This window comes from Lactuca saligna, chromosome 5 (genome assembly GCF_052625555.1).
Source record: "Lactuca saligna cultivar CGN05327 chromosome 5, ASM5262555v1, whole genome shotgun sequence".
Lineage (NCBI taxonomy): Eukaryota > Viridiplantae > Streptophyta > Magnoliopsida > Asterales > Asteraceae > Lactuca > Lactuca saligna.
Genome location: NC_136421.1, coordinates 120,570,027 through 120,580,152, shown reverse-complemented (window position 1 = coordinate 120,580,152; position 10,126 = coordinate 120,570,027). Strand labels below are relative to the sequence as shown.

The window sequence follows — 10,126 nt, the reverse complement described above, 5'->3', positions numbered from 1 at the left end:
ACATCTTCGTCATATTTCACCAACAAGTTAGAATCTATATGCCTGTTGACACGAACAGGTAAGTACAATGTACCATGGTTGTATTTGTATACGTGTATTGATACAAATAGGTAAGTACATTGCCATTTTACAGTTTTTGGATTGGTAAGTTGTCTATAAATTTTTAAGTTTATGCACTTAAAGGGATTTCTCTGCATTAAAAGGGTAATTTTGTAAGTTTTTTCAATAAAAATGATTTTTTTTCTGTAATTTTCTGCATTAAAAGGGTAATTTATGCATTCAATGAGATTTATTATTAGTTTTATGCATTAAAATGGTAATTTATGTATTTTTCAGCATTTAAAGTATAATATTTGTTATTTTCTACATTAAAAGGGTAATTTCTATAACTTTATGATAATTTACAGAGTAAATTCTGCATTTTTCTTCGTTTAACAGAAACCTTTCTCATTAATTTTGTTTCAATATTCATGACATGCATTCGCCTCATTTTGAGGATGATTTAGCTCCTGATGCAGTTTGTTCATTATCTCAATATGGTTTAATCCTTTCATTATAATTTATTTGTTGTACCAATGCATTATTAAACATAGATTAAATGTATATTGTTACGTTTTATAATAATGGAATTTTTTATGAAATAAATGACCATTTTACCTCTTTCATTTTTTCCAATATAATTTAACTTTTTTTTTCTAATAACAACAATGTACTTTCTGTTTTGCTTCTGATTGGGGTAAAATGATCATTTATATAAAGCCAATGTTTTAGTGTTTTAGTGATAAAAATAGACCAAGAACCAATATAATTTTTTTTTTGCTAATAACAGCAATGCACTTTTAACTAACTATGTTTTTTCTTTCTTTCTTTCTTTTTTTTTTTTAACAAAAAACTTCCTGTCGTGTAGTTTCAGTTTACAAATAACAACTTAACCTAAGAAAATACAATGTTATTTTTGGTTTATCCATGAAACTACAAGGCTATTTTTTGTTTTGCCTATGAAAGTACAATGCTCTTTCTGTTTTGTCCATGAAACTACCTTTTTTTGTATACACATAGCAAGTAAATGACTATTTTACTCCTTTTGTTTTTTCAATAAAATTATACTTATTTTGGCTAATAACAACAATGTCATTTATGTTGTTGTCCTTTTTTTTTTAACTAAAACAATTTTACAACTTATAGCAATGTACTTCGAAAATACATCGTTTTAATTTATAAAACTTTGCAATATTTCATGTTTCCTTACAATTAAATTTAAAATATAGTTTTTTTGTTGATATTTTATTTTATTTTTTACCTGTATAATGATTATAAACATAACAATCGTGGTTTCCACGGGTTATAACCTAATATATATATATATATATATATATATATATATATATATATATATATATATATATATATATATATATATATATATATATATATATATATATATATATATATATATATATATATATACAAAAGCATTGAGGAATCTTTATGCTATTTGTATAATGAATTTATACACTAAAATCTTATCCGATCAACAACGACTTAGCCCCCTTTTATAGCTTTATTCCGTGATCTGTGGTTATCTAAATAAACCGATTCTATGGCTTCCCCTGTATTCAAATCCTTTCCCCCTTCTTTTTGTTGCTCTCACGCTATTTTTCTATTTAAAATTTAGAAATCTTTCCTCTCTATAAAATGCTCCCCTTTGTCTCAATCATCTCTCCTTCTCTGTAACCCGAATTAGTCGCTAGTTACGCCATATGTTGATGTTGTTTGTTTTTTCTAAAGCTATACAAGCTCATGCTTTCTCAATTTCATATTCCATAACTTTCTTTTACTCTACCAATTGCAGTTATTCCAAGCGGTCGATTCATCTAGACAATGAAGAAGAACTGGATTTGTATGGGGCTTCTTAACTTTATTGTCCTTTCTATTGCTTGTTTCAATTCACCGATAGCGACCTGTTTCTTGGGGATTCAGATCTGAATCTCCATCGGTGATATGTTTCGTGGCTTTTCTTCTCAAAAATGTTCAAAGAAATACACCAGATTTCTGTTCTTTTCGTTTCCTCTGTATAAAATACATAAAACAAAACCCATTGTGGTTTTTTTCAAGTATTTACTTTAACATGAAGATCCTGTCTACTCCACCGTCACTTTAATTGCAAGTAAACCATCATCTACCCATATCACTTCATTTAGACACCACATTAGCACTCACAGTTTCTCTCCTCTCTTCACCTATATCCGTCTCTCTTAATATTGCCTTCAATGACCACTGCTTCCACCTTTTACCACCACCACACACAATGTGTGAATGTATGTTTGTTTCTGTTTACATGTCCAAAATTTCTGTCGTTTCTCCTTATCCATTCATATCTAGGTAAAAAGAAATCGAATCTCAGTCAACAATGGTACCACCATAAACAAATTTCTCTCTCTATATCTCTCTCTCTCTCTCTCTCTCACACACACACATACTTTTAATCGACCGTCCTTGTGTTTGGTTGTGTTTACTGTTTGCTATAGGTTACCAGCAAATCCAAGTAGCTTCCAATCATTGGGTCGAGTTATTAATCTCCAATTGGATGTCAAAGACCTTGGAAGTAAGATTTTACTCTTTTGATAATGTTCAAACTTCAAAATTAATGTTTTGTTCTTAGATTCTTTAGCTGTCGAGGTAATTGGTTTAACAATTTTTCTATAGTTGTTTTATCTTCTTTGATACATTAAGGGTGCTCGCCAAGTGTTTAATGAAATTCTTGTTGGGGGTAAGGCATCTACCGTCTTTATTTTTCTGACTCGTCAACTGAATTCCGTTTTTTATTAGTTCTAATTCACGTAATGGACTATGGTCACTGATGCTGGTATTGCAACAATTATTAAAAACTAGCAGGATGTGAGCCTATGAAAAAGGCTATTTTATTCCATTATTAAGGTTTCATCATGATAAAAAAAAGTAGTCTAATGTTCCAAATATGTTGTAGAAGCAAGGTAAACAATTTCTCATCTCATGTTTTTTCATGAAAATGTATTCAATTATAGGTACAAATTTATTGATAATAGTAAGTTTATAAAGTTGCATTTGTGGGATTTATTTAATAGATGCCTTTACTTATTCTCCAAAAATACACCTCCTCATTCCAATTTTCAGATGGTGGTGTCTAATGGCAAGAAATCATATCAATACGATTTCAAAACTTTATTGACAGCCATAAGTTTCTAAACTTATTTCTTATAAGCGGTATACTCCGTCTTCATTACAGCTTCAATGGGTTTATGTTAGTATTCTTTTTTATTGTTCATTTCTATGAATTGTTATGATTTTTCTTTGCAGGTGGTTTTTTGTAATTACAATTGGTCACACTAGGGTGGGTTCACTTTGATTTCTTAAAAATTCAACAATAACTTCTTTTGTTACATCCTTATGAATTTCAAACGAAGCATAAACATGTCATTTATGCTATTTATCACATTTTAATATTTTAAATAAAAATATTTATCTTTTAGTTTCTAGGTTTAATTACATGTATCATATTCTTTACTTACATGTATCATATTCGGAAATTTTAATGAAAGGCAAACATGTTAATTTTAAAAAACTAATAATAAATAATAGTTGAGCATGTGTGTCTAATATGTGAGTATTTTGTGTGTCATATGTTATGTGTATGTGACTGTATGTGTGTGTGCGGGTGGAATTAATATGATATAGTACACTAATCATGTGTGTTTACCGTGTGATTGTCGTGTGTATGTCTGAGTGTCATATGTTTCAGTTATAACTGTGTTTAAACTTTGGAGGCAGGTTACAGAAAATGTAACCATTGCAAGAAATTTCTGCATAGATCAAGTGTTTCGCCTTGGTGGCCGTGGATTGGAACATGTTACAATATTGTTGATTATTATCCATTAATGTGGGTTATGATTTTTTTTAACCGACAAATACACATATTATTCTACTCCTAAACAAACACCTAATTCCAACTATGTCCATCACGGGACTTGAACCCTTAAAACCTGAAGGAGGGAAGGCGGCACCTGATACCGCTGGGCTAGAAGCCCTTTGGTTTTAATTTTGGTTATGTTGCCTTTTGAATGTAGCATGTTGTATCGTTATGTGCTCGATTGGATTAGATTTTCAAAACATGTACTTTATAGGGTCTGCCACTTATTTTCAATAGTCCGCTATATATGTCAAGGTCAAAATTCAAGCATGAATTCTTTCGTATTTGGTTGGATTGAGTAATTAGGTGTGCTTGATTAAATCTGTAGGGATGAAAAACATGGGAAAAAAAAGAGAACAAGGAGAAACAAATGAGGGGTATTTTGGTCCAACTTTTTGCGGTGATTTTTATTGAACTAAAAACTTACTGTAACATCAAAATAATGTTCCTATTTATACTTGGAAAGGAACAAATCATAACTAATTAGATAGATTTATATTTATATCTTAAATGTAGGAAGAATGATACTTACTAAAAATTCAAAAATAAACAAGATAAAATTCTAGAGCTTTAGGATTATTCCAAAAAAATCGAGGGTATGTTGTTTTTTAATGAAAAGCTGGAAGAGAAGTATTGTATTAAGTATGCCAAGGTTTTAGGGTCTTTTCTGAACAATTAAAGACTTTTTATTTGTGTGCAACTGTCTTTGTGTGAACTCAATCACATGATATTATTTAATTTGCAGCTTTCAAGTAGTACGTTAATACTAAAGAATGAAATGAATTCTTTAACTCTGTTTGAACCAGTATCTTCAGTTGCACCTCTGTTTTATGGGTGTTTGTTTTGTTTTATTTTTTATTGTGACTTTGATTGATTTGTATTGTTGTGAAGATTTATAAATTTCAATGACATTCTAACAAGAACATTACTTTTTTAGCACAATGGAAAATTATTTACTTCAAATCATGATTATACTAGAAAAAAAAAATAGTTCTAGAAATTAATTAAAAAAATGGCATATTTTCCAAACATCTTTTTACGTAGGTTGGCTTAACAAACAATAATAGAAAATAATATTATTTGTTTTTATTTTTTTTTAAATTTTTTTTAGTTCACTCAAGTTCCGAAAATAATATTTAAAAAAAGAATTTTTGATTTTTCCGTTTATTTTGCATTTTAAAATTATTTTTAGAATATGAACAATGTAATATTCTATTTCGAATATTTCACGTATTTTTCAAAAAAAAAAAGATTTTTTTTTTCATTTTTTTTAGTTAATTCAAGTTCCGAAAATAATATTTAAAAAAAGAATTTTTAGATTTTTCCATTTATTTTCCATTTTAAAATTATTTTTTAAAATATTTCAGTGTAATATTCTATTTAGAATATTTCATGTATTTTTAAAAAAAAAAACGGGATTTTTTTTTATTTTTTTTAGTTAATTCAAGTTCCGAAAATAATATTTAAAAAAGAATTTTTAAATTTTTCCATTTATTTTGCATTTTAAAATTATTTTTATATTTGGTTTCACGGTCTCACAAAATTAGAATGGTCTCAAATAAACCTGAACCTATATATATATATTTCATATTTTGAATTTGCACAGAATTAAGTATTTAACACGTGGAAACTAAAATAGAGTTATGCTTGATACACTATATGTAATTAAACGAGTAGTAGCGATAGACACATATAACACCATTTTTTGAATATTGTATGTGGTTTTATATCGATGAAATAGGTTTGTAATAATTAAACAAAAAATGTGTAAAATATTTTCCATTTATATGCTAGATCCTAAATACAAAAAATACATAAGTCATATTTTAAAGATACATTTTATACGTAACATTCAATAATCGTGAATATAATATATACATTAAAAATATAGATATTATGATTTAACCGTCTAGGTAATTGCCATTTAGACACCAAGAGTTGAAAAACTGTAATACCTATTTAAATATTTTTAATTAAACCATTTGAAACTTTATGATTGTTTATTTGAATTTTTACAAGAGAAATTTATTAATAGATCTTAAATTGAGTTTTTGCAATTCATTACTACAAAACATGAGAATTTCGTTATTTTAACCGTTATTCATTATTAGTTGTAGTATCAAACTAAAAAAAAGTCCAAGTTGTCATAAATACAAGTAACTGTGTTACCATTATTCCTTTTTAGTTTTGATTGAGTTTTGGAATGTTTCTAAAATTTAAAATACACATAAAACATTATATAAATAAGATAATATACGAGTAGCTCAAATGCTTTTACAAGATCTTTGGATGAGTTTATTTCTCAAAGATTTCTTTATGTTCCTTTCAATATGACATGTTCCTATCTATCTTAAAGAGGAAACAGTTTCCAATTCGATTATGTTTCCCGATGACAATCAATAAAGCTTAGGGACAAACAATTCCAAATATATCTATTTATCTTCAAAGGCGTTAAATTCTATACATCAAATATGATGTATAAAGAAGTGTTGCACAACTAATAATGTAAAATTAATCATGTGTCCGTATAAACTTGTAAACATTCATAACTATTCATTTTTTATTTTTTACTGAGTTGATGTTTTCTAGCATGGCTCTTATTGGTAACTTTTTAGATGTCGTAAACTATTTATGCAAAAAAAAACTAATCGTTTTTAGAAATTAATCCTAACACTTATTCGCACCTGTCCCTTGGCGCGAGTGAACGGCTAGTGTGTGTGTGTGTGTGTATATCATGGTTGTAAAAAACACTAGGCACTTGCTAGTCGGTGGACTGAGGTTAAGGGATTAATCAACAAGGCGGGGATTAATCGGGATTTATCGGAGACCATTAATTGCTAATTTGTTGAATTTTAAAAAATTAAATATGACTAATATCATAACAAAGTTTTTAATTACCACTAATATCATAATAAAATCGGTTAATATAATTAATATAACACTAATCATTCCTCAAACAGATTCTATTGGAGTAGAACTTCTTCAAATGTTAAAATTTCATCTTTTTCTATTGATTCGGTAATTTTCTAGGCATGGATTAATCACTAGACGCCCTGTAATGACCAAAAATTTCAACCAAATTAAAACATATTAATTCATTTAAAAACCGTTATGATTATACATCTTGTTTTCAAAACAATTTAAACATCATAGTATTTTATGCAGAATCATATTACATAAAGCATAAACATGAGGAACGGTACCATCATGCCTTCGCCTTGCCACGATCTCCTGACGCACCAGAAACAATAAACCACAACTGTAAGCCCGAAAGCTTAGTGAGTTCCCCCTAAGTACTCATACACATGTAAACATATGCATACATCAAAGAACAACATACTTCGGGTCCAATCAACCTTCCAATTGGAATACCCCCGGCCCTCAACCATCGGGTTGGAATGCCTACATAACACGAGCCCAATCAACCTACCGGGATGGAATACTCTCGGACCGCAACCATCGGGTTGGAATACCCAAACACCTATATGTTGGGTTTTGAGCATTCTAACACTCCTAAGTGTACATGCAACCCTAAATACCTTGGATCTATGTTTTCTCTATTATACATGCAAATATGAACATCCAAGGTATTATCCTAATCTAGCATATAAAACAATGAATATAACAAGATAGAATACATACCTCTTTGATGTAGAATGTTCTCAAGAAGCTTGAGTTCCTAGTGCCCCAAGTGTGACACCTCAAATGGCTCACACAACATCAATTGCTTTTGGAATAAACTTGAGAGAAATGTAGAACACTTGAAATCGGCTAGCCCTTCTCTTCATCACTTAGTGGCCGATTTTGTCAAAGAATATGATCTTATATAGTTGTTACAATTAGGGTAAACCTTAATTGTCATGGCTTTCCATTTCCTTGGATCCATGGGTTCAAATACACCATGGAGCATCCATGGAGCATCATATGGGTTTTAGCCCAACTTGATAATCCATGGAGCATTAGCCCACTATACAAGTATGGATGATTTACACAATCAACCCATATATTTAATTAGTCTTCTTTTGATCACTTAATTAATTCTAGATTAATTCTTGATAAATACTAATTAAATAATCTTATTAATATATTAGAACTTATAATATATTAACAAACCTTAAGTGTTATTTCTCTCATTATAGTCTATCCAAATGCATGATGCCATGCAACCCAAATGGACCATGTCGGGTCAGGTCAAGTCTTACCAATTATAGTTATGGACTTAGACATTAATCCAACAGTCTCCCACTTGGATAAATCTAAAACTATTATTGCGTATGACTTCAAGAACCAACTGGCAATCGTAGCTCTCAAAAGCTTTCGTCGAACTCTGACCTTGTCGATGATCTCTGACCTTTGTCAATGACTTGTCCATTAGATAAGGGATCATATATTCCTCCATTCTAGATATCACATAGACTAAGACATGGATTATAAATCATTCTCTCTGTCCATTTGTTGTTTCCCGATTTCCGATTTATGACGATTGACTGATTGAACAAATCAAATCAGTCATGGCTTGGCCAAGCACTCACATGTATCATCATTAAATCATCGAGGGGCCCACATATATCGCTTTTATCCCGAAGGTAAAAGGAATGGATAAAATTCGACTCATATGGCTTGTTCTGCTACTTGTTGAATCATACACAAAGATACGTTTTATAACATCGAGTTACCAATGCGGTTTCATGCAATCAATATATAACCAAATCATAGTAACAACTCATATCTCTAGGTTTGAAAAATATAAGATATTATCGTCTCATGATCACTCGTGATAAAATCCATGAAGTGATTCAAATGAGCGCGGGTTGAATCCAATACTCAGAACTTATGAGCACTCATGAGCATTGTAGCACAACTTTGTCCACCAACTTGGACCTGTACAAGCCAACCCATGACAATCTTGATTCATATCTACTTCCAACATATGACCGATTGTGGATGGTTTAAATAACTTAGTCATTCCGGAAGAATAACCTAGTTATTATGGAAGTCAAAACATGCAAAGTGAAACACAAGAATAAATGAATCAAATATGGTATCAAATCCTATGAATATAAATAGACCACTTATATTTATCACCATACTGATTACTCATTATTCATTGTTTCGGTTTTATCAACTTTATACTTGAATTAAAACACTAGGTATCCCATGCTCCAAGCATGTACACTATGTTTTCCTAAACAATAGCTTTGCCATACACCAAGTATGCACTCTATGTTTATCTATGATCCTTGCTTTGTGAAATAAACCAATTGACCAAACTTTCAATGACTCTAATTTCACACTCCCAAATCGAAATATTTGTTAGGCTTTAAAGTTAAATGCACTACCCTCTTGCAATGAATGTGTACAAAGTCACAAAGACTTGACAACAACCATTACAGGGTATTCCAATGAAGACCTACTCCATGGACATAAAGCCTTATGTTCAAAGTATGCATTGCTTTGAACATGCTTTTTGCACTAAGTTCTTTCTAATCTTACACAGATTGCTACTATCTATATAGAAAACTCTATATTCCCATTTTGACTACTACTTATGAACAAGAGTTGCCTGTTTTCAGACTATGTCAATATGGCCCTTCCAAAATTCACACTATACTTCCAACTGTCCTTGACCAACCAATCTTTGGTAAACCTTAGATTGTCCTCGACAATTGCTTAATCACTTTAGTCATATCCAATTCTAGACATTTTCCTCCTTAATGCCCCAAGGCATTTGAAAATTCATAAAGAATAAACATTATAGCACATGTTATCGACCTTGTACCCAAAGCAAATGGGACACGATTCATGATGTTTCACATAAAGACATGGTTCTAGACCATTCTTTTGCCATAATAATTTTTTTTGTTTGCCATATTCTCAAAATTTTACTATGAAAAGAGATGTCGTAATCATAATCGAATTTTGAGAACGCAATATATAGAATTTTCTTAAGTTGAACGAATCCAACATGAAATTTATATATATATATATATTCTTGACTAAAGGTGATTAAAATCTCAACATAAGCTCTTTAGAATGATTATAAACTCAATCTAAGCTTTTCATAATTGAAATGAAGTATAATTTCCTCTCCCTTAATTATAGCAAAACAACTTTTTCAACCCCTGCAATCTCACGATTTGAAACTTTTGTTTTCTATAATTAACAATGCTAACTTGCAAT

The 10,126-nt window shown here is 30.1% G+C and overlaps 1 long non-coding RNA gene across 1 annotated transcript; it reads left to right on the top strand.

The window, feature by feature from the left end:
* Positions 1 to 1,502: 1,502 nt before the first annotated feature.
* Positions 1,503 to 4,220, top strand: LOC144997733 (uncharacterized). Its single transcript, XR_013659920.1, has 2 exons — positions 1,503 to 3,243; positions 3,337 to 4,220. It is a non-coding gene; the product is annotated as an uncharacterized LOC144997733 (long non-coding RNA).
* Positions 4,221 to 10,126: the final 5,906 nt, after the last annotated feature.